Raw genomic sequence first — 26,035 nt, forward strand, 5'->3', positions numbered from 1 at the left:
CCTCGGCTATACACCAATGAGCAGACGCTTTGCCCAATTGTCCTGCCACTGGTAAACTTGGTTTTAAGACAAGGGGACGAACAAACAGCAACAACGAACAACAACGAACGAACAAACAACGTACAACGCAGGGCAAGACGTTTGTTTTGTTTGTCCCCTTGTCTTAACCACAAAATTCAGAGATATGCTGCCTACGCCTTATGTGTACACCAGTCAATTCACTTGCGTATTCCCATTTATGCTCAAGGACTTCCCATTGTCGCTTGTACACGTGATGGCAAATTCTGATGGGATTCTTCTTCCCGCAGTTTTTATCAAGAAAAAACGATGGAGGAGCACATTCGTGGCACAGGTGAGACCACCTTCCTTTCGTCTATCTTCATTAAGGCCCGGTTTCACCATGGCTGGTGTAACTTGAACCGAGTCTGCTAAAACCACAATTTCTTTTTTTTTTTTCAAAACCTCAGTTGGTGACGTGGTGAATGTTTTAGTGACCATATAACTCCCTTTAGTGAATCAGAGTTAAGTGTTAAATTCAACGATGAAAGTTGAAAGTCACTGAAAAGGTTAGCCAGCTGTAGGAGTCGAAACCCACATCCTCTGGATTGCCGGTCCAGGGCTCTACCAATTTAAGCTAAACTAACACGCCTTCTCAGTGACTTCCAAGGGTGCGTCATCTGAAGGGACAAACCAGCCACACTCTCTCTCACTCATCCTCCTTTCACTCGTGACATTTTTGCTCACTCATACACACATTCATACGACGGGGATCGACGCAGGCGGCAACTGTTGAAACATGAGAGAACTGACTTTCTGAGGCTGGAACAACATAGAAGGGGACACACACACACACACACACATTGAGATACGAGTTGAGATGGGGACATAGAAGTGACAAATATGAGTGTAGAATGTATTGTATGTATTTGTCCCTTCTGTGTTGTTCCAGCCTCAGAACATCAGTTCTCTCATGTAAATTAAAGTTGAGGAAATCCGTTGATTTCGGTTCAAATGTTAATCGACGTTTGTGAAACCGGGCCCAAGTGAATTCTTGCTCTAATGAGAGAGACATGTGCGTTCGTAGAGTGCGACCAGAAAATTCTGAGCCGCAAGGAGTCGAACGGCACGGTGTACTCGCCAAACTGGCCCCTTCCCTATCAGGCAAACATCGTGTGCCGCTACTATATCTACGGCATGGAGGATGGCCAGCATCGGAGAGAGTCAGGCTGGACTTTGACAAGTTTCACATGGAAGAACCCACAAGGCGGACGAGATGCCCGAGTGTCAGGACGCCTACCTCAAACTGTACATGCAGGTATGCACATCCTGATACGCCTTCTAACACAGTGGTTCCACTCCTCCTGTTACAGTCTTGGTAATTGACATTCAATGAGTATGAGGGATATGACTGCATGCTCTTACCGATCTGTGGGATTGTGCCGGCCGGTGTCTTTGGAACCTTGAACCACTAGCCAATAACTGGGGATCTTCGGAGTAGAGTTGGGAACCCGGGTTCCCGCACGATTTTTTCGATTTCGAAATCCCGTGATTTTCTGACCGAAAATCCCGGGATTTCGGGATTTCAAAAGCACCCCCTGTGGCTTCAACTTGCAAGCGCTGTGCAGGAGCTGCAGGAGGTAGTTTGATGATAACGATGGTTCCGTTGATTCACTCTTTGAAGCTTCCGTCCGCAAAAGTTGCCAGCGCAACGCAATGAACTTACAGTCGTTCCCCGGGGAGGGACCGACAAGCGCACGGTTTCTCTCTTTCTTGAGCTGGAGGAAGCAGCCGCACCGGCGTCCGACTGTCTCGCCGACGCAAGGCCCAGCGTCCGCGTGCTGTGCTTACATCACCAGTAACTAGTCGAAGCGTGGCAATCTCCGCCGTTCTCTCTTCGAAGTTGAGCCAAAAATGTAATGATAGTAGCAGGGTGTAATGGGGTAGGGTACTGCTCTCAAGCGGTGAATCACCCCGGGCCATAGTCATGATTTAGTTGTTGTTGTTTGTCGTTTGGTACTACAATAGTAGTACCACACCCAAGTAGCACGCAAGTATACTTGCGTGCAGTAGATGGACAATCGGCGAAATGTAAGAGATGCAATAGAGTGTCAAAGACTTAAAGAAGAAAATCTCTGCCTCCGATCAATTGTGCCGACCAGCGTGGAATCGGAAAGAAGTTTCAACTCGCTTTGCTTGCGCGGGAAAGCTTTGTTTGTTGAACCTTAAAAAAAAAACATTGAAAACCAAAGCAGGCAATAAAATTAATAAACCCCTCCCGTTTTGCAGCTTTAGACAGCGTCTGCCACATGTAATGTGGCCTGGAAATACGACTATGAAACCCGCTGCTGAAAATTCTGGTCCCGTCCGGGGATCCCGGTATTAGAATTTTTAAATCCCGAAATCCCGGGATCGTGAAAAGGCGTCGGGATTCCCAACTCTACTTCGGAGTGCTGTGGGGCCTTGAGGGCAGCTATACAGTGGCTAACAAACTGTGGTTAAGTAACTTGAAGGTAGCGTCCTCCACTTTGTGGCTCATAACCAAAACGGATGTCAGTGCACCTCATATTCCAATTGTACGATACTGTATGTTACTTTTCTAGTTTCAAATAACTGCGTTACATATGGATTTTTGACCTATGTATCCAGTTTTTCTTTTGAAGTTATTAGATTCGTGTGCTTTGAAGTCAAGCAACATCTATGTTGACACTAGGAATATAACTTTATTTGGCCGAACATTGGACCCAGAGTACTATGAAAAAAAAAAGCTACACTAGGTAGCTTGACGAAGTCCCAGACCCTGCGCTTTACACAGCGGAGCATACAAATACGTGTAGAAAATACGTACAGATGGTATTCAAACGCGAAAAGCAGAAACGGAAACAGCATACATAAGTACATTTCAATACCATGCATGAATAATTAATACTGCAGGGTTATATTTACAAATATTAAGTCGACAATGACAGTAATAACAAATGTGACAATAATGACAGCAATGTCAATATTGACAAGAATAGAAACACAGTAATATGGGGTTAGTGGTTACGCACCAAGGAAAAGGAGTTTGATATTTTGGACGCTTGTGTACCATGTGGTCGAAGTTCTCTAAAGTGCCTTTCCTCTGTGTGTTATTCCGGCTCGCGTTATATATTCTGGTTGATTTGTGTTATTCTTGTCCATTTCGCATTATCATAGCCCATTCGTGTTGTCCTGACCTCTCCTTGCTGTTCTCAACTTGTCGAATGGGCTTGTAGGGTCAGGAAGAGAGGCAAGCCGTGGACGAGTTCGACCACGCGTTCTGCGGTAACCAGGCACCCCCCGCCCTGATCTCCGAAGCCCGCGTCTGGTGATGGTGTTCTCGAGTGGCCAGACCAAAGGCACGGGATTCCGCGCCCGCTACTCGTTCGAGACCGACTACAAGGTACCTGGAACGCCCTCGCCCAACAACACCTGCCACTTCTGGTACCTGAGCGAGTCCCAAGCGACCGGGGACTTCAACTCACCCCCGGTATCCTGCCAACTACCCGTCGAGCACACGCTGCGAGTACATCTTCCTCGGGGGTGTCGGCGAGCAGGTCAAGATCGTCTTCAACTACTTCAAGACCAAGGCCGAACTCGCCTACCACGGCTACAAGTAAGACGGACGGAGGCAGCACCGGATACAGGGAATGAGATTAGCCAGTGATGGCCAGTAGTTAACTACATGTAGTTAAACTACCTGATTGTAGTTAAAAAGTAGTTATCAACTACATATAGAAATGTAGTGGCAACTACTAGTTAAACTACTATTTCGAGTAGTTAACTACAGTAGTTAGGTTACTGCAGGCGCCAACTACTTCCGATTTTGCCGCAAGCTTTGCGGCAACGATTGTGCTTCCGACTTTTACCTTGAGCTACTTGTTTGGTGAGAATGGAGGTGCAGAGCAATTGTGCATTGCATGTGTACTAAATCTTCACTTTTATTGCTGCTTGTGACTCATATTTAGGTGTCCATGAACGCTATAGAATGGGATTGGTATTGATGGACAACGTTAAGTAGTTATAGATGTAGTTAAAGAAGTAGTTTAACTACCTCCCCTGAAAAGTAGTTGAACTACTAGTTAAACTACTCCATCGCGAAGTAGTTAGTAGTTATAGTTAAACTACTGTAGAAGTAGTTAGTGGCCATCACTGAGATTAGCATTGTCATGGGTAGCATTTTGCTGGATAAAGGAGCTGGATCCTTCTATTTGCTTTTCAGCAGTGTCTATATTATTTTATATTATTTTCTGCGGATTCTGGTAGCGTTCCTCGGAGTTTGGGCTCTCTGTAGTTCCAGTAACCCGAGTTGAAACCGGAATGCTACAAAAACAACGAACTTTGTCCACGTTGTATACGTCAGCCTACAGACAAAGTTATTTCAATGATTTCTATTTCTGGCGCATTATGAAAGGATGTGACTTGACAACTAACTCAAAAATTCCTCTATATGCAATAGTTTTCTGGAAAACAAAAACGCACCCGAATATCCTCGCGCGGGAGGATACATGAAATCCACCATTAAGAATAAACCGCTTAAGAATAAAACCTTAAAGAATAAACCGCTTAAAAAAACACGCGGTTAAAAATAAATCTCAAAAAATAAACTGCTTAAAATCTCCGCTTAAACATCACCTATTAATAATCCACCATTAAAAATAAACTGTTTCAGAATCCCCCTTCACCTATAGCATGGGGGCGGACTGATTCCATCCTGCGTCGATGTTGATCAGGTTATATTAGGCCTGCTAGTTTGGCCTTGTGAGGTTGTAATAGGTCCCTTGCTTGCAGTTCACCATGCTTTGGGCGGTGAGGCGGGGTATAAGGCTGAGTGCCGGGTTCACACCACTTTTAAATAGTATATACTTTTAGCGTAGGTTTTTGACGATTTATTATTAACGGTGGATAGTTACGCAGTTTTACTTTTATCGTGGATTTATTTAAGCGTATATACTGGACGTTCTATTTCTAACGGTGCATACTTACGGCGTTTATTCTTGAGCGTTTTGTTTTTAACGATTCAAAATAGGCTATACCCTCGACGCGCACGTTCCCGCTCAACTCGCTCTGCAGGATGAAAGGAGAAAGAGGAAAAACGTTACCGCGCTCCAATGGGGCCCGGCGCTTTCCGCTTTTTCTTCCCCCCGTTTCTCTCTTAGTTCTTCATGTGTAGCCAGACGACGTCTCTCTAAACCAATCAGCAAGCTGTACCGTAATGACGTCAAAGCGATCCGGAAAGCTAGTGGGGGGCAACGCCACCGTTGTGCACGGTCGGGATATTTAAAATCGAATTCTGCGATATCTATGCATCTGCCGAAGGAATCACTTCGTATTAGAGCCCTGCACGGGCCGACTTTTTCCGGGCCCGACCCGGCCCCGGGCGCATCGAAAAATGGCCCGGGCCCGACCCGGGCCCGGACCTTCATATTTTTATGCGGCCCGGCTCGGCCCGGTGACCCAGTGACTAGATCCCGGCCTAGTATTTCCAGCCGCGACGTACGCGTTTCTGGCGATTATCAAACAAATTAATAAGTAAATTTATAAGGAGAGAAGACAAACATACAAGTGATGGCGGTTTAACACCGTAACCGCACGGACCAAATTAAATCCAGAACGCACGCGGGCATGGGCGTTATCGTTACACTGTCAAGATTTTGCGGAGGTAGAGCATGCTGTCGACAAACTGCTTTTCCCAGTCCCTACCCCCTCTCACCAAGCTTTGCCAAAGTGATTGTGAAATATGTGAGGAGTGAGGAGCAATGTGGCTTGGAGAATGTTCTAGAGGGTCGAATCATATGCATAATGCAGTACCCTTTGCTTGTCTTTGCAAAATATGCACATTAATGACGCAAGCGCATGATGATATGAACTAATGCATCTCTATTGTGTGGAATTAGCTGCGTGGCCCGGCCGGGCCTGACTTTCGGGAACATATTTGTCGGCCCGGGCCCGTCCCGGCCCGCGGTGGTGGCGTATTTTAACGACCCGGCCCGCGGTGCTGGCGTATTTTGTCGGCCCGGCCCGGAGCACACAGCCAATAACAAGCTCGGCCCGTGCCCGTGCAGGGCTCTACTTCGTATAGTGCATTTTAGTATAGGCAGAATAATGGCTTGGCTTAAAAAGATGCCGTGGTTGCAGTGCTTTCTGTGCTTCTTTAAAGAAGCTCCTTTTATAAGTTTGGGATTAGCACCGCGAAAGAAATGGAGCCATGAGCAGCGTGCAGACGTGGATAGAGAGAAGGAGGACAGCGGGAAAGAGTGGGAGACAGAGCGGGGCTGATATACGTACTGGGCCCACTTCTCGAGGGCAACCTGTGCCGAAATGAAAGTCTGCTGGAAATCCAGGGAAAAACTCAGATAGCACACCCGGTGGATTTGATCCCATGCCGGTCGCTGGCAGTTTCGATCAAAATCCACTTATTGGACGCACAGTATTTACCAGAGTGTGCTGGTATCTACTTTTTTAGTAGTTTTTACTATTAGTTATAACTACTGCGTCAACCTATCGCAGCCCGTACTAGTTAAAACCACTGGGCAACTGCTAGGATGTAGTTGTTTAACTACATTTGTAACTACTCTGATATTTAGGCATAGAAATAGCGCGCAAGGTGCATGGGGAGCGGGAAGACATTGAGCTCCCACACTCGGAGCAATTAGGCACTAAATAAGCTACGCTTAGCAGCTACTCTACAAAGTGCAGCATATTTAGTGACTCATTTTAGTGGCAGCATATTTTAGTGAACAATCATAGCACAGCACGCGCCCCTCCATACAATAATGATGTAGTCATTTATGTCATGGCAATGATACAGTTACGGCCTTCAATCTGATGACCAGGGGGCGGCGTCCGTAAGCTTTTTGAATGTGCTGTGTGTGTCGATCGTTACGCACCCTTCAACACAAAAGTCGTATACTTTCTGCTCATGCGCCGTAGCATTTCTGTACGCAAACTTGACAACGAATGTCTCCGGTCCGCGTCTAACGAGTCTAACGCAACCTGTTTGACCAATGCTCCCGACAGCTGACGGTCCTGTTGCAACACGTTGGATGCTGTCCAGACTCCCCGTCGAAACCCCTTGTCGCCTCACGCGCTTCGCGTTCTTGTGCCAGGCAAAGCGTCTCCGTCACAGGGGTGACACAAACCCGCCATTGTTGTAACTACCCTCAAGCGGGTGCTTTTGGCAAAACTGCCATCTTGTCCTGGTCGCACGTCATAGAAAACGTCATTTTGAGGCCTTGTGACTTTGTTTACATGTCGTTTTGCCGCTTACCGACATATTTTCACCGTCTTAACCCCAAGAGATGGCCGTATTTTGCCAGCGTAAACTATGACGCGCTTCTTCCGCAACATGGTAGCCCATTTCACCTTTGTTTAAGTACATCGCATCGGCTCGGTAAGTCTTAACGCGCGGTCGTCATCACATCTTTGGAACTTGTCAACAATACGAGGCTTTATGTGTAAAACTGCGCGTTTTACTGCGAGATTATCGGATAAAAGTAATTACCGTGGTCGAAAAACATCGAAAACGTCGTCTAGAAACAACAACCGCATTGTTTACGAACGGTTTGGCCGCCGATCACGGGCGCCGCCATCTTTAAGGTCACGTGTGCCTTGAAGTTTGCTGTGACGTACGACCAGGACCTGTCCAGGATGCATTGCGTTCGCCCAGCACGCTTTCGTCTACGGAGCAATACATTGGATGCCACCCCTGTGGTCTCCGTGCACTTGCGTTGAGCATTGCAGTGCGTTATGCAATAGACCTCTACCCGAGAAACGTCACCATGACGTTGGTAGACAGACTGAAACCGAAACAAATCTGAAGGGGAGAGCTGGGTTCCACGAATGGGCACTTGTTCGCTGCCTCCTATTGAAAGAAAAGTAGGACCGAAGGTCGCGTCCCTTTCAGGAACCATCGTAATCCCCTCAAGACCGTGGCTTTCGGGCGCGACCTTGTTCGCCTCTAGCTTCGAGCGTAGTTCAACTCTACCAAATTGGTGGCGCTGTCGAACACTATGGCGTCATTTGTTTACAAACAGGGAGAGGTCTTTTATCTGCCTGAATGACAATGCTGAATGAGCTTTTGCTGCCCGCGTCAGATGCACAGTGCTGATATTTTGTGCACGCGTGTGATGCGCAAGATGAAAAAATTCTCAGAGTCGTCGCTAATAAGCACAAAGAACGTCCCAAGCAGCAAAATGTACTGAAAGTCGAGTGCAATAGGGGTGGACGGGTAGCTGGAAGGCCTTGAATAGACTCGCGAAAGTAAAAAAACATTGATAAGACACATACCGTCCACCCCTATTGCACTCGACTTTCAGTACATTGTGCTGCTTGGGGTAGGCCGTGAAGGACACGGAAGGCTAAGTGCAAAATTACGAAGTTGTTCTAGCCCGCTGTAAGCTAACTAAATCAAGTTTCACTAGCAGTTGTAACTACCATTTTTGCAAGTAGTTTCTAACTACTTTTTAACTACCATGCGGTAGTTTAAAGGAGTACAGAGGGCCATCCAAAAAAAATTCAGATTAAGACATCTGATGAAAGTGTGTGTGTCATTATACCGAATAGCGCGAAAGGTTTTGATGTGTGCAATTTGTTTCCCAGAAAAAAACTCACATAAACATAGCTCCGCGCCTTCACCCTTAACTCGCCACTCCAGCTATAACGAGGATGAGGAGGTATGATGGCACGTCACCCATGACGGCATAAGGAGACTCGTTCTGGTTTGCCGATCAGTGGGGGTCAGCGCATTGTTCCTTTGCCGCCGTAAACCTGTTTTGCCAGTTTTCCCGGAGAATTGGGGATACAAGGGGCGCCCGAAGCTTTACCGAGCAAGGAGAAAGGCTTTATCAGAACCCCGAACAGCCGAGTAGCAGACGACAGCGGAGCAGCAGACAACATTTTTCTAGGCCAATCATCGAGCGAGTCCTTATAGCGTCAGCGCGAGGTTCCAGGCAGATCACAGGCTGGTACTGCTCTTCACCACCGTTGCGCACGGTCGCTTTTTGCGGCATATTTTAAATTCAGTTTCTGCGATAATTATGACTCTGTGGTGTAAATTACTTCGCATGGTGCATCTTACTGGCAAACTTAACAGTTTTATAAGAAAAAACTGGGTGTTAAAAATGACTTCTGTGCTACTTTAACTACTGCACATCCCTGGTACTTACGTGAAATAGTGTCTGGATATGCATTTAAATAAGTTACTCTCCATCAGCGTCGTGTCAAGGGATATTATTCGTCAGGTGCTGAAGTTTGTAGTTGATTGTCGCGTTTATTACAGCGAGGCGTGCGTTGAAGACTGGCTGGAAATCTACGAAGTGTCCATGAAGGGCGAGGCGAGCAAAGTCGGTCGCTACTGCGCCAGGACGGCCCCGGGTCCCATCGTCTCCGACACGGGCATCAACATGATGAAAGTCATTCTACACACGGACAACGTCGGTGTCGCGGGGGATTCAGTGCCACCTACTACTTCCTCAAGGACGTCAACAAGTTTGGAGGTAACGCAGTCTAATGTCCGCCTCTTCAGGATCAAAATTAGCGGGGATTGAGAAACTCAGAGATTGGACCATCGCGGCGTAGCCCTTTTTTTCTCTCTCTCTCTCTCTCTCTCTCTCTTCAATATAGAGTTTCGTACTATACCTGGAGACTATGACGGTAGAAAAGGATATTCCAGCAACAGAGCAACCGTTATATGTACGGAAAGTACAAGTACACTCTAAGAAAAAAAAAAGAGTAATTTTACTCCGTTTGGGGAGTAAATGCATCGCCACAAAACATAGTCCCTTTCGGGAGTAAATGCACGGGAGTAAATGAATGTCACAGAGTGGAGACTGCATTTCACGTTCTGTTCTAAGAGTCTCAGGAACAAAATTCGTGTGCATGTATGAAAATACTTCGAATCAAACAGCCAACAGTGATATGTCGAGTGATATAAAATCTTACGACTTACATGGGGCACAATTTGCGAAGAAAGAAGCACTAACTGTTTCTTACTCTGAGTTGAAAATTGCTAACATGGCTGAGTAATACAGCCTTATGCCATCAGATTGACCAAGAGCACATATTTCCATAGACTGTTGCATTCGGAAGACCATTTATGAAGTTCAGTGACAATTTGCAGTCCTTGGGAGTAAATGTCGGGGTTAGGGGACCAAAATGGGGAGTAATTGCAGTCTAGGGGACTAGAAGCTGCAATTACTCCCCATTTTACTCCTTTTTTTTTTCTTAGAGTGTAGATGATGATACAGGTACAGATGGTATAGATTGAAATAAAAAAATAGGGATCAACTCCTCTGCTTTCTTTTCCAATCGAATCCAGTAGCACTAATGTCCCACAAAACGTTGCTCCTACAAACGTTGCTGCTTCAAATATCGTGTTTTTGTTTGTTCACCAACCCGGAGCAGCCTCGCTATGCTTCTCTTCGCGGTCGCCTGTAGCAGTTTCGTAGCCAGAGGGGGGTTTGGGGGGGGGGATTCAAAGCCCCTCCCGAAACCGTACCTTTGGTAGTGCATGTGGGAGAGGGAAACGAGGGTGAAATCCTCCTCACCCATGTAGAGTTCGCAGACAGTGCGCTAATATGTCTGCCCGTAACAACGGTTAGAAAATACCAGAAAGACGCGTCACAGAGCTCTTACAAGAACTCCAAGAATTGAGTGCGGTTTAAAGCCCAACCCAGCATCCGAAACAATATAACGCACTGCAATGCTCAACGCAAGTGCATGCTTGGCATGGCACAAGGACGCGAAGCGCGTGAGGCGACAAGGGGTTTCGACGGGGAGTCAGGACAGTATCCCCTCCCGAAATATTTTTTCTGGCTACGCTACTGGTCTGTGGCGCAGTGATCACTCGTGACCGGCGGAATATCGATCTTGGATATAAATTACGAGTGAACAGCAGTCTTGGGTAAGTTACTTCTAAAGAGTAACTGAGTTGCAGTTCTAGTTACTTTCTTGGTTAAGTAACTAGTTACAGTTACTGAGAGAAAGTAACTTAGTTACATTACAGTTACTTTTTATAAAAATGACCATGTGAGTGTGATACAATCGTTAAAAACATACATTTATTTACATTTACTTAAGTGCGATAAAAGTATTATTGCACTTAACCAGAAGCTGTATAAGTCAATATGTGGCTCTCCGACAGGGAAAAATACGACATGTGTACGCACGTAAACAAGGATCGACATTTATTCGAGTAACTAGTTACATTTTGCAGTTACATTCACAGAAATAGTAACTAGTTACAGTTAAAAGCTACTTTTCTGGACATGTAACTAGTTAACCCCAAAAGGAACTAGTTACAGTTACAAGTTAAAAGTAACTTAGTTACTACCCAAGACTGCTGAACAGTATGCAGAAGAGAGACCTTACGCTTTGCGTGCGTCATCACACGGACCAATTCTGCGTGGTGGTACATGGAAGTAAACGCGATTGTGTTTCCCCTTACGGTTCCTCTATAGGAGCACTTACTCCTGGGTCTCTGACTTGTGTCTTCCAGATTGCGGTGGTAACATTACGGGTGTGGAGAACGGAGTCCTGACAAGTCCAGGCTACCCCGAGAAGTACAAGAATGATCGACAGATGTGCAACTGGTACATAACGGTGCGGCCTGGCAGAAGAGTCTTGCTCCTCTTCACATTGTTCAGCGTAGAAGGTGATCCCGGAGGTACGCGTACATTACTATCTGGCCAGGTCCCCCAAGGTCGCCATTTTCCCATGTATTTGTTCCTATCCCGATGCGTGCAATGCCGGAGGCCGCCCTTAGATACCCCATTGTTACCAGACGTTGACTTGCGTTTGATTGTAGCGCGCTAAAGATCCAGTTGAAGCACAATCCAAGCCAGGCGAAGACACCGAAGGAGAAATTGACGACTACGCCTGCGGCGACAGGTACGCTATGGGATACACGCAGCCGTGCACTAGATCCTTCCGATCGCCCAACACGTTTAAAAACGGGACCAAAAAGTGAAACACGACACAGAAAGTTGTTATACGCGTTTTATTTGGACATATAAAGACTAGATTCATTCGCAGAAACAACAAAAACATTTTGCCGCTAAACTTAGCGCGCTGAAGTGATACGGAACGGCAACAGTGGGGTATCTAGTGGCCCTAGTGGCGGCCTTCTTCGTTGCACGCTTTTCCGAGGTGAGTTTGGGGGACCTGTATCTGGCCCTCCTCCCGTACCACTAAGTGGCGTTCCTTGCAGAACGTGGATGCCCAAGCGCTGTGGTTCGCGTCTGGAAGGACGTCTCGGACGCTCCCCTCGAACTCTGCGGCGAGGCGCTGAGCAACGACACCAAGGAAGTGCTGTCGACCTCCAATATCTTGAAGCTATCGTGAGTGACGCTATATATCAAATATTAAAGGAGCAGTGAACTGACGGTTAGGATATTGCTCAAAAAGCCTGATTAGATCATCAGGGCGTCTATCGGGAGGGAAACTATTTTCTCTGGACGGTGTCTTATCACAGTGCACCTCCATTGACAAGAACGGGCTGAAAAAGGAGCCATGTGCTGCCTGATCTGCTGAGGTGAACGGACATTATGCAAAATCACCGACCCTTTCTTCCCATGAAAGGCCTTCCCCCGAGTCATACAAACCACGCTCCATAGGTTAGGCACAGGATCTGCGCTGACCAACTCGCAACTATATATGCAAGATCTGCTCTATAGGGATGATGCCAGCAGCGGTCACTGTCTCCAGCCTCAAACCATCGAACGTATCCTGAAAGATTGCCTCGCATACAACACTATGCGGGAAACCTACCTTGCACACTCCAGGACTGGCACATTGGTAAACATCCTATACCCGGCAGGTTCTTATGCAGAACAATCTACAAAAACTCGTAACCTCGTGCCTTTTCTCCAGGAAACGGGCCTTGCGTAAATATCCCTTCTAGCGTACCTCCTATCCGCAGTGCACTTCGGTCTCATCGGTTTCACTCACCTCGTACGTACATACCTCACCTTCAACCCTCCACCTTCATTTCTTTTTTTTGTTCTCTATTGTCGTGACGATGCGCACTGCCCCCCCCCCACCCCCGCTGCCGTGAAGTAGGAAGCCCAAGCGTGACGTAGCAACAGTGTAGCGCGTAGTAGCCCTTAACTCGCATTTGCCACCCAAAAATGAGTGCGCCACGGTACCGGGGCACGGGCAAACTCCCATCGTGTTCATTGACGTTGATATAACTCGTTCTTTTGCGGGATCACGGAGGGAGTGGAAGCGATCTGAGGAACGCCACTCAGATAAAGAGGTCCTGTTTAAAGGAACCGTCACATCCGTCCCGCTCGATTCCGAAAGTATAGCGCCCTTTTACGCCTCGCTCATCGCCGAGAATAAAGCAAATAAAATCCGACACGAATTAGTGGAGTAGTTTGTGCAATTTGATGACGGTAAGAGCATACGCCGGATGTTGAGAGTATGGACGGAATTCCCTCCATCGAAATCGGAGAAAACGTCACACGGACAAGTCCAATCAGGGAGCGCCCTTTGGTGACCGGCGAGACGGTCTGGCGTCTGCAGTGGCGGAGATCTGTGATCGGCTTGTGGAATGTCGGAATGTCGTTTCTGGATTAGCGCAGGACGTGTTCGTACAGCCAGGAAGGTAACACCGTGTTCGACGCGCGACATAGTCGCGTCAGAACTCACAGTCGTAAGCGAAAATCAGCGTATTTACGCGGGATTTTTTACTTAGTATATTGCCGAGCGAACGCGTAACAGGCGAACTCGGGGGCAATCGCCTGCGCTGCGCTCCCATTGGTGTGCCTGGCCTACGTCGTCATGATGTTACTATCGCTCGGGATTCCCCAGGTGCAGAGGCAGTGCGAATCTTTAAGACTCGTTTACTTAATATGCAAGCTGTTTTCGGGAGAAAAATTTTACCAAGTAGGACTGTGAGGCGGTGCCAGACATTGCCGTATCGGACTCACACGCACGTTCCCGGATGCGATATTCCCTTTAATAGGGAGTTTTATGAAATCGTAAGCGCCCTCCGATCCCGACTCCGTATCGCTGTCAGTCAATCAGGTATCGGCAACGTGATGTGTGAGCCACTTCACAGGAATCACGTGATTGGCTTATCATGTTTTCGGAAACGTTAATAGTGAAACTTGTACGGTTTTCCTAAAACTCCCTAATAACTCCTCTCACCTCTTCGCTACGTGAAGATAGTCGTGACGTTGTCTGCTTCAGCCAATCACCGCGGACGATTTCAAACACATGACTCTGTGTGGCTACCAGTGGCAGTCCATGCGGCTAATGGCGGCTAGTCTCCATGGGAACGGCCGCAGATGTGGACAGATGGAGAGAGGACAGCACAAAGGATGGGGGGACAAGGGGGGTAAGCGTGCGTCCTGGTCCGACATTCGTCTGGAAAGTCTGCCGGGGAAAAGCCAGGGAAAAGCCAGGGAAAACCTCAAACAGCACAGCCGCGGGTAAGATTCGAACCCACCACTTGCCAGTCTTCACCACTACCACAGTCTTCACCGCTGGCTACCACCATAGAGCGGACGCCTTTACAGACTTGGCCATGCCGCTAGTCAGGCTCTAGGTGGTACGGCTTTAGAGCTTATGCAGATAGGCAGAGACTCCTCGTGTCGTCTCAGGTGCTATCACTCTCTTTGTTCAGGTACGCCATGCCATGTTGTTTCTAAAGGTTTTCCCGGCGATTTTAATCCAAGTGCCAGCTGAATTAATCCATGCACCATAAAGTTTGCATGGCACATGGATTAATTTCGATGGCGCTTGGATTAAAATCGGCGGGAAAACCTGTAGTCCAACCAGCTGCGGCCCGAGATGAAAAATTGATGGAAGGGGTCTTTCGCTGCTCCTTTAAGATAATTCGGTGAATTGTTCAAGCAATAAAGGTAGACACGAACGGTGTATTTTCAGGTTTATGACAGCTCAAAAGGCTGTTGGCAACGGAGGATTCCGAGCTGTCTGGACAGAAACCAGAGAAGGTAATCGCGTTGGTTCTTATAGGTGTAAAAGGATTACAAAGGATTGAATATGTACGCTGCCGCATTCTTCCGAGCGCAGATGCCAACTGTCAAGACCTTCGTTGCGCGGTGAACGGTTACTGCATCTCCCCGAAGCTTCGATGCAACGATCTACCGAATTGTGGAGATGGTGACAACTCAGACGAAAGCAATTGTAAGTTATTTTTCGATGGCGTATTCTGAATCATCAAACCATTGGCAATGCCACGATCAAAGCAAACTAGATATGTCTACACAGACAGTGCACTAATGTGTCTCTCCGTAACAGCGGTTAGAAAGTACCAGAAAGATGCGTCACAGAGCTCTTAGAAGAACTCCAAGAAGTGAATGCAGTTTAAAGCCCAACCCAGCATATCCGAACAATATTAGTTAAATTTCGGGTATCTAACATACATGCAGCAGCCAAATATGCCCATACCTCCGTAGCTCTGTAAAGTTCTTTCGCACCGGTTTCAACGTACCGCGTATCCAGGGCTCGCTATGTGCTTAGTGTGCACCACGCCACGATACAAGTGTCCTATAGGTACGTTCCGTTCTGCGAGTGACACTGATATCTTACTGCACGTTAGAATAACGCTGTGTACAATGCACCATTGTCTACCAATACTAAGGTGCAGCAAGTACTCTAGCTATCTGGCAATAGGATACCTCAAATTGTCTTGATGTCCGCTTGGACAATAGAACTTTCGATATAATTAAGGTTCTTGGTGTATGGGAACACGGGAAGAGAGATGCGGCGTTGTCAGCGCTCGTCAACTTCGTAGTGAGCAGTGAGATGGAATCTGTATTTTAGGACGGCATTCTAGGCATGTCTCGTCGAGTTCCCCGTTCCTGTTAGTTAGTTTCTTGCACTTCAGCTCACTTCTAGGGGATGTAGCTACGCACATGCACGTACAGTTCGGTGACTGGGAGGGGTGATGTCTTTCTATTTTTACCTTTTCATCTTTTCAGTTTTCTTTCTCCTTTCATCCATTTAATTTCGTTTGTGGGAGTAGCAGAATTCGTCAGTCACGAATTCAATATCTTCCGGGTTTTTTTTCTCTATAATCAATAATAATCAATAATCAATCTATAATCAAACTCAACTCCCTGATGTCAATCATGTGACAAGAATAACGCTAGACACTGCACGCCGTAAAACTACTAATTATTTTCTGCCAATGGCCGAGTAACCAATCTTCTCTTCTCTTCTCCCCTCACCCGCGATCTCGTCCCAACCTCTCGCCATCCGCCTCCCAATGACCCCCTTCTTCACCAGGCATACGCAGTCCAGAACTGAACTTGCCCCTCATCGTGGGCGCCTCCGCGGGGTCGGGCCTGGTCGCCCTCATCGGCATCTGCCTGGCGTGCCGCCGCCGTCACCGTCGAGGTCGTCGGCGACGTCGCTGTCGGGGAGGGCTGGACCGTCCTCTGCAGCCTCCTCCTCAACCTCCTCGTGAAGTGCCCTCCATGCACTTCGTATCCATGGACACTGTGTGACTAGAGACCACCGTGTAAGAGGGTCGGGGTTGTGTCCGCTTGCTCTGCGAGGTCCTTGCCGAAGCCCTCCGGAACAAAGCTTCTCCGCATCGCAGGTCGTTCCGAACGTTGTCCATGTCAGCGCAGATCACGATGCCAGATAACGAGTATTTGATAAGTCCCCGTTCAGCACTGCAGTTCCACGTATGGAATAATATTCCGTCCTCCAGTAAGTCTTGTCTCAGTTGTTGTGAACCTCGTGTTCCTACGCAAATAATACAGTCTTGCGCTGGTGATGCCATGTAGGAAAAACGTCGTTTCATACTCCAGCTGATACGGTCGCTGCGTTATGTTAACAGATTTTGTGAGATAATGGCACGTTAACATTGTTACTGTTGCATCACGCTCTGGGACTTATGCTTGGATATCCAAGTAAATTCGGACGAAATTCCTTTTCACGTTTATTATTATTATTTTTTACATTTTTATAAGGTTCGTTCTATAAGGTTGATGATTCGTTGCGTAGTTTTATTAGTTATTCACATTCACATAATGACGTGAAGTATAATTTGGTGTCCGTGTTTGAGGCTAACCGCAGGAAGCACCCAAGGGGCACCACAGGAAAATGTCAGGAGGTGCTCTGAGGAAATTGTGCCTCTGGCCGGTTGTTTCAGTCACGGAACCCTGATGTAAACCTAGTGTACTTACTTTTTAAGGCAACCCTTTGGAACAGGATCAGAATACTTCAACCCGAACCTATTATCGCTCCACATGGACTCCCAGCGTAAAAAAAAACGACCTACGATGCTTCGAGAAGCGATGATCCATTTTCATCCCCCACTTCGAACCTCCGGAGCAAACGAGTGAAGAAAGTCATCGTAGATGCCAAAATCTCGTTGGTGCTGTAATATACACACCTGGCACTGGTGAGAGACAAAGGCAAAAACCTTCATCTTATAACACGACTTTGCTTTCACCAGTGTCTGTGTCGTTTTTTTTTGTTTTTTTTGTTTTTTTTTTTTGTCCCGCGCAAACACTGGAGGAAAATCGTATATACTGAATTCATCGTATAGCTATAAACCATTTCGCGTTTCTGCTGGTCGTGTAACTTTGTACATAAAAAAAAAATACGCGTCCGTACAGAATTTTTATGTTTATCTGCCACCTTAAAGGCGCTTCAGACGTCACCGGGTTAAAATGTCCATCGAGGGAAACAAACGTACGAGATATACCTGCCTGTCTTGTTGGATAATCTCCCACTTTTAATTTTCGTACATATACAGGGTATTTCTTTTTTTTTTTTACCCATATTAAAAAGGTATGAGACCAGCTGGATGTCGTTCCTGTAGATGTCATTTACACGGCCATGCGGACCTTCTCTCGGAGAGTATGTAACTACAAGATGATTCGTCATTACCTAAAATTCATTAGTTAACTTTTTTTAATTAAGGGATTTCGCGCAAAAGCGAGATTGCAGAATGGGAGACAATTCTCGGTGAAATCCATGCGGTCCTCTTAAAATCCTGAACGAGCGCGTGCTGTGAAATAATCATCGCCGAATTTCGGTATGCGAATAAGATGAAACCAAACCTGGGCGCCTCAGGGGCGCATGACCTTCGCTGACGGAGGCATATCTGGGCCGCAGAGCGGTAAAGATAACAGAAGGGGTAACTTGAGTAGATTTACACGTAACTACACGTAGCCGTGTCATACCCCTAAACACGCGGGCTAACTTTGCGGTAGGAGTCCTTTTCTGCTTTGAAGGACACCTTGCTGATTGATTGATTCATTCATTGATTGATTAAGGTTTTATTTCGCCACTGGTGCCTTGCAAACGGCTAAAATATAGTCTAACGGGCAGTGCACCTTTCAGGATTAGAAACAACAACAGTGGTAGCAGAACGGTAAAAGAAAAATGAACGCATGAAAAAAAAATGCATGCATATCATAAATTAACAACACAATACACGGCTGCACTTATACTTGAAATACATAGAATTAGAGAAGAAATCAATATCAGGAGAGTCAATAGCATTAAAAGACAACATGGAATGATGCCTACTAGACCGTCACGAGTAACGAAAGCAAGTAGTAGATACTAGATGTGGGCAGTTAAAAATGCCATTGATACATTTATATAAAAATAATAGAGAGCGTCTAGATTTCAATGTCAAATGCTCCAACGTATGCTGAAAGGAGGTCGCACCGGTGACGCACGACAGCGTCCATTTCCCTTTCGGTCCGTAGCGCCCTCTGAAATGTGTCTCGAGAGCACTGTACTCACGAACCTTCGTGAGGTCTTCATAAAACTGGAATCATTAAATTAGCTGCAAAATGCTTTCGAGCATTATCCGTTAAATAATTAAAATCTACACGTCACGCATGTTTATTTTAAATCGTCGTGGTCTAATAATCGTCGGCTGGTTCTGTGTTCGAGGCTATACGCCTTTTCGCCCGTAAATGAGATAAGCAATCTCCTCTTCCGCAAAGGCCCGCTTGCGAAAGGCAGGATCTCCTTTATCGCGTGCCATGGGAAGCGAACGCCGTTCCGAAGAGTGTCCTTCTCTGTAAAGGCCTTTAGGATACCCGTGTGTCAGGGGTATCACCCTGTTCCGCAAAGCGGTTAATCTGAGGAGCAGATCGGCACCTACTCCAATCATCTCCATCGCTCCAAAGCACGTGACCCTCTGACGTGGAATGAGCGCTGTCCTCCCTGCGCTCCCGATCGGCGCGGTTTGGGTTTCGGCTCATTTGCACAGCAAAATGCGGCGGTGACTTTTTCTATGTACGTGAGCGTTTTGGGATATCAAAACAAAAAACAAAAAATGGAATAGCTATCAACAAGGATTGTCTCCTATTCTTCTATAATGCTTTTGCCCGAAAGTTAACTAATGGATTTTAAGTAATTATAGTCGTCTTGCAGTTATATGCTCTGTCCGCAGGGATGTCCTAGCGGCCGTATAACTCAACTGCAAAAACGACATCTATGCTGCTCTCATGGCTTTTTATAAAAATCTGTACGGGATATAACAAAAACTGTATATATATACATATATTACACCAAGGCAGCGCCACCTAGACAGAGAAAGCCTGCGTTCCTTCGCCACGTGGACGTGCAGAGTCGGCATGTCGTCTGCGTAAGTCAATCGTTTCGCCGCAGACGACAGAGGCTTCCTGTGGCTACCAGCGGCTGTCCATGTGGCTAATGGCTACTCGTCTTTGTTGCTATGGCCGCCGAAAGCACGTCGAGATTGGTGGACTTTACCTCTCTTTATGTAGGCGGCGTTGCCTAAGAATACGAAAATATTTCAATACAACACAGGCCCATAACGGGAGGCTATGAAAAGCCCACAGACGCATGCTTGCAGACCAACGCTTTGTTCCTTTCGTCAGGTGGCGAGGTTAAGGTTCCTGTAGGTAGGGCCGTAGCCATATATGACCGGGTATGCTTTGAAAGCGTTGAGTCCGATTCGACCCTCTCTGGCACTGTCCCTCGTATATTCTGGAATCTGCTCATAATTTTAGAAGTCTGTGTAGTATATACAGCCATAAAAACACGTCCCTCAAAAGCGTTCGGCTTTTCTTGGATGCCTTCTCTTCTACGAACTGGAACTGGAAACTGGAGATTTCTTTCTTGATTTGAGCTACTTTGGGGACGGCTAGTATCACATCGTCCTTTGTCGAAGACAGGAACACAGCTAGTTCTATTTTTGCGCTCGGGTACCAGCTCGCAACCACGACCTACTCCTACGTAGATAGAGATCTGGACGTGCGCAAAGCTCCAAGTACCGTTGTAGTAATTCCGGTGTTCGCACTGTTCTCTATCACTTACTTTACCACTGCGTTAACCACCAAGACGAGGGTTGCGTGTGCGTTGCAAGCAGCACGCTATGGTGGAGTATAGAAAGGTGGCGCTGGTGGTGGTACTGCTGAAAGAGGGCGCCGTTGTCGGCCTCACAGATGTGGACAGCGTCACAACTAGCGTGCGACTTGGGCCGACTTCTTGGGGAGCTGTGCTGACATATGTCTGACAGCGTCTGAAGAAAACCCAGGAAAGACCCCAGACAGCACAGCCCGCACCGGGGTTCGAACCCGGGTACCTTCCAGTCCCGACATGAAATGGTTCTATTTCTACAGTTGCCGTAAGCCCAGGTCTCTACCGGTAGTAGTAGGTCGTGCTCATAACTCCCCAAAATGCATTAGTTAACATTAATTCCTTTCCTATTTCTTTTCATGAAATGTCGCACTAGCGAGAAAGAAATGTTACCTACGTACAAGTCACATGATACTGGAAATTACAAAATTTTCTAAAACCACGTGCGTTATTCATTCACATAGTTCCCCATGTTGCCGGGAGCAGTCCTCAAAATAAACCTATTTGCTCAGGAGCAGCTCACACTATGCTACTATAGCCCTTCCAAGCTCGCATTACCCGCGAGCTCGAATTAACGATATGTCTATTCGTAGTTCTCGAGGTGCCAAACATTTTTTTTTACTCTATGGTTTCCTACCGAATATGCAATACATACATCTTTGGCGAACCAACACATGCAGTGTAAGCCCGAATGATATGTCTTTGATAATATGAGATTGTGGGACGAATGGTAGTTTGTGGTATTTATGCCTTTTCTCTCCCCAACATTGACTTCATGACAAATTAATCAGTTTTTACTGTCTGGCAAATGTTTGTCTTTATTTAGGCATCTGCTATTGTGCACATTGTCTTTGTGTAGTAGTAGAGTAATTATTATTGTGTTTAAATATGGATGAATTGGTAAACGTTTTTAGTTATCAAACTATTATTAAATACAACAATAATAATCGAGAAGCGTGTCAAGCAACAACTAAAAATAGTTAAAAAGCACTATTCAAAGTTAGCAATGGGACATTAATGATTTCTGTTTTTATTTGTCAAAACTTTGCGTGCGATCAACTGTACATCTTAATTTTTTCACGTATATGCTTGCCTGACCGTCTGCAATAGCTAATTAGGAACTCTGATTGCGAACTGCTATAAATTTCCTATAAATTACCACTATTGATTTACCGAAGCATGTGGAATATTGTTTTCCAACTGCGAAAAACTTTTTCCGAAGGCAGGTGTTAGTTGATCTTGTGGCACCTTCTTGTGGAAATGAGATAGATGGGTATGACGAGAACTTTTAGCTCTGGAAGTGGGAGAAGCCAGTGTCTGTTTTCGAAGCAGTGAAGGCTGACAGTAAGGTGGTGGTGTTCTTCGGCGTTGATGATGATGACCGTGCATTTTGAACGTTAATGTGTGTTGCATGTGTCCTTTTCTTTCTCTTTCAAGGACACGGTGAGCACGTTGAAAAGAAGTGATCCTTCTGAGTGTGTTGAACGAATGTTTTAACTTTTCCCGCAATCGTTCTCAAGATAAGGCTGGATTTCTTCTTCGTCCTTGCCCTTTTCAACACCGTTCTGTACTTTGATTATGCACTGTGTACGTATTGTATTGTGTTGCGTATCTCCGCAACTGGTCTTAATGATGCAAGAAGGTGAAGAGCGTGTTGATCTTACTTCGGCCTGATTGTTTTCTGGCCAAATACCATTCGCAACTTCGGATTGTAAAAGTCGGGTGATAGTCCTCAGTCGTGATTCGTGGTCACGTCAGGCAGTAATTACGCATTCGTGTGTAATCGGATCATAGTAAGCTATTACGCTTCCGGTCAGCGTAGCACAATAGACCGCACATGCTATGTGTGCATGTATTGGAATCTTCATGCGTGGTATATGTGTACAGGTTTTGCTCTGCAACTTGTGCTGTACTTGCACTTGCACAATGTTGTACAGTGACAGCAGGACTTGCCAGGTACACGAATGTTACAGTGCTTTTGTGCTTCTTTTTGTTGTTGCAAAATTGCGCACTGAGAACGTTACGTAATATGGCTTTAAAAACTACGGCTTTGCTCTCCTCGGGCCAAAATCGACTTGACGTTTTAATACGAGAAGGAATCGCGTTTCACGTGAAAGAAGTGAGACCTTAGCTGTGAGGTGTGAACACGGGCAGTTTCTATATACGTGCAAAACTGCTCCAATTAGTATTCGTAGATAAAAAAAGTAAATGACAGGCCCGCGAGATAAGGTCAAAAGAGTCACGATTAAACGGTTAGAAGCACGAATAATTGAATTACAAGACTTTCGGTGCTGCAGTCTGCACTTCTTCAGGTAACGAACCCCCCCCCCTCTTATTTTTTTTAATAATCATGATGTTAATCCTTTATATAAATTCTCGCTGTACCATGTATTTTTTGTACGTGAAGCAGTGCAGACTACTGCACGAAAGTCTCGTAATAAAAAAATAATAATGGTACCATGATGTTACACGTGCGGTTTGTCTGCGCAGTGTGGCGACGGCGTGTGGGTTTTGACGCGCGCCGGAAATCTCCTACACACGGCGCTGGAAGTAATGTTTACCACATTGTTTTTTACCACCGATGTTTACCACATTGCTACCGCACTCGGGCGGGATCGATCGAACCCGCGATCTTGAGCTCAGCAAGAGCCAGCACATTACCGATTGAGCTACCGAGAATTTTTTTTTCTTCTCCACCTTTTATTAACAAAACACACAAGTACAGGTACGTCACAAGGTTGCAACGCCGAGGGCCATTACAAAACGTCTAAAGAGAAAACTGAATACCTTTTGAATTTGTACATAACGATTTTACAAGTACGTAAGGGCATCAGATAATGTTTCTAACCGATCTGGCAGCTCAGGCACAGCTTAAGTTGAGATATTTCTATCTTAAAGTATTTCATAGGAGGCATTAACGGTTCTTCGTTCCTGAGCTACCGAGAACGGTCGCGAAAGTCTGGTAATTAAATTATTCATACTTGTAACCTGTGAACCGTCATTCTTTTTACCAATTATTATCATTATTATTATTATACGAGCAGTTTTGTTTCAGAAAAATTCCTAATCTTCTAATGTAGCACCTGTTGTGTCGGCGATGGGGGGGGGGGGCGAGTAAAGGCGACCGCCTTAGGCCCCGCGCTTGCATAGGCCCCGCGCTTGCATAGGCCCCGCGCACGAAGCCCTCAATCAGGGATTACTCTTTTTTTTTTAAATATCAAGTATGCACTTAATCGTGTGAAACAGGCCCCGCGATGTGCCTTCGCCTTAGGCCCCGCACACCCCCTAGCACCGGCCCTGGTTCAGAGTGTCACTTGTAACACATGGGAGGATGGTTGAAAGGACGAAGCGCTCAGGTATGCATGTTTCAAGGACGTTTTGTGATAGAAACTTGATGCGGTCATGAAACATCGGATGGCTGTCTCGATAATTCCAGTCCGCAGGGAGATTCTCTAGGAACTACTCGTTTTGTTATAATCTTTGGCACTTCCTCGTCCTGGTGGGCACCGTCATGGGCCCTCCTGCTTTTCCTCCTCTCTCTCTCTCTCTCTTTCTCGTGTAGACACTGGGAGATAAATATGTCTGGCAACCGTATAGTGTTTGAAGTGTTTGAACTTTCGCTATAGGCGGGGCGGTACGGACGTGAAAAGATGGTGTCAGCACAGCAGTGTGTACAGCTCCCCGTCTTATTTTCCTGCCGTGGCGCCATCTATTTCGCGCTGTTTGCTCCCCAGTGTTGCCGCCATTGCAAGCAAAGCCCTCGTATGTGTGAAGTATATCTACAAGCCGCTCAAAAAGGGAGTCAATATAAATTGCCCTTCTTGCAGCCCGTTACTGGATGCAGTTTGCGAAAGTGGAGAGAATGAATGAGTTGTGAATGTTGTTAATTAGTTATTGTGGCACTGTTACACCGTCGGTTATAGGGACTGTTACATAATACGTACATGAACGTGTAGTTGTTTGCGAAAAAAAAAAAAACTTCCTTTTGTTATTGCTGGTTTGTTTGTAAGAAATCATTGCCGAAAGCAGCGCGTACTGTCGGGTTTTTGAAGCCCGGTAATTCTTGTACCAATTTGAACTTGAGTAAAAACGATCGATTTGGAACACAGTCGTCGTTTTCATTATTGTCTTTCGTACTACTAACATGATTCTGTATTCCATTTTCACTCTGTGCCATTTACCGCGTAAACGATACTATGTACCACTTATCATTACCCTATTGCATTCACTTGCTACATTCTGCGCGACTTAACAGTTTATATTACCTTTAACCAATTAATACTACATTTAACTACATACTGCGCCGATCATATTGCTATTTTCCCATGGAAATGCTGTACTTTTTACACGAACGCGTTCCTGCTCCCTTATTCTGCATGCTCTTCCCTTCTGTCTTGCCATCACGCACGATATTTCCACGTGTGACGGTTACAACGCACTTGCGTCACGAACATTCAACCAGTCTGAGAAAAAATTACTTGAAAAAGGGACTGGAGTTACAGTTCCTACACGAACAAAGCAACGAAGTTACAAGTACAGTTACCCTGCAATTACTTTCCAAAATGGATATAAACAAGGACTCAAGTTTCAAAAGTATACAATTCTACATTCTTTACTAGCGCAATGTGAACTGCTTTGTGCTGGTTTTACTGGAGCAGCGGCTGCTGTTCCAAATTTGTCACTGTATAAGCCTGCCCTCTTTATTCCAAAGCATCCGTACGAATGCTGAGCAGCCGCTCAGCTGGGACACTAGACGGGACAAACGCCTCGTCCATATTGTACTTGGGAGCACTGACCGCAGAACTGTTTTCTTGTCATCGGAGTAATGGTAACGTTTTATATTCATGCAACGCCAAAATCAACTTTAATTTGAGCCGTTTACGAGGCTAAGAGTTCCAGCGTTGTACTTTTGTACTAGGCACTGCGAGTACATCCTACCATTGTGATGTAGTGAGCCGTCACCATGGGTAGCCCACACTCTAAGAAAAAAGGGAGTACTTTTACTCCTTTTGGGGACTAATTGCCTCGCCACAAAAAATAGTCCCTTTCGGGAGTAAATGCACGGGAGTAAATGAATGTCACAGAGTGAAGACCGCATTTCACGAGCTGTTGTAAGAGTCCCAGGTACATAATTGGTGCGCATGCATGAAAATACTTTGAAGAAAACCGTCAACCGTGATATATCGAGTGATATAAAATCTTGCGCCATACTAGGGCACAATTTGCGAAGAAAGATGCGCTAACTGTTTCTTACTCTGTGTGGCTGGGAAATTGCTACGTTGTCTGAGTTATACAGCCTTATGTCGTTCAAATTGACCAAGGGCACATACTTACGGAGATTGTCGCATTCAGGAGACCATTCGCGAAGTTTAGTGACAATTTGCAGTCCTGGGGAGTAAATGTCGGGACTAAATGTTGGGTTAGGGGACTAAAATGGGGAGTAATTGCAGACTAGGGGAGTAGAACCTGCAATTACTCCCGGTTTTACTCCTTTTTTTCTTAGAGTGCAGAGTCGAAGGCCACATCCGAATGTAGTGGACGCGCTCGTTTCTGAGCTTCTTCGGTGATAGTTTCACCCACACCGCCATTCTTTTACAGCTACACGGGCAGTTATGCGAGCCACGAATAACATGCGGCAACGGGTAGTGAATGAAAATGCGAACGCTTTCCGAAATCTACCTTTTTC

General features: G+C 46.1%; 1 protein-coding gene and 1 pseudogene across 2 annotated transcripts in view; both read left to right on the plus strand.

Moving 5' to 3' along the window:
- LOC135387864 (cubilin-like) overlaps positions 1–26,035 on the plus strand; it is a 180,116-nt gene that overhangs the window by 113,331 nt on the left and 40,750 nt on the right. The window lies entirely within an intron of this gene.
- LOC135387639 (cubilin-like) lies at positions 328–19,518 on the plus strand (annotated as a pseudogene).

Source organism: Ornithodoros turicata, chromosome 3, assembly GCF_037126465.1.
Source record: "Ornithodoros turicata isolate Travis chromosome 3, ASM3712646v1, whole genome shotgun sequence".
In the NCBI taxonomy this organism is placed as follows: domain Eukaryota; kingdom Metazoa; phylum Arthropoda; class Arachnida; order Ixodida; family Argasidae; genus Ornithodoros; species Ornithodoros turicata.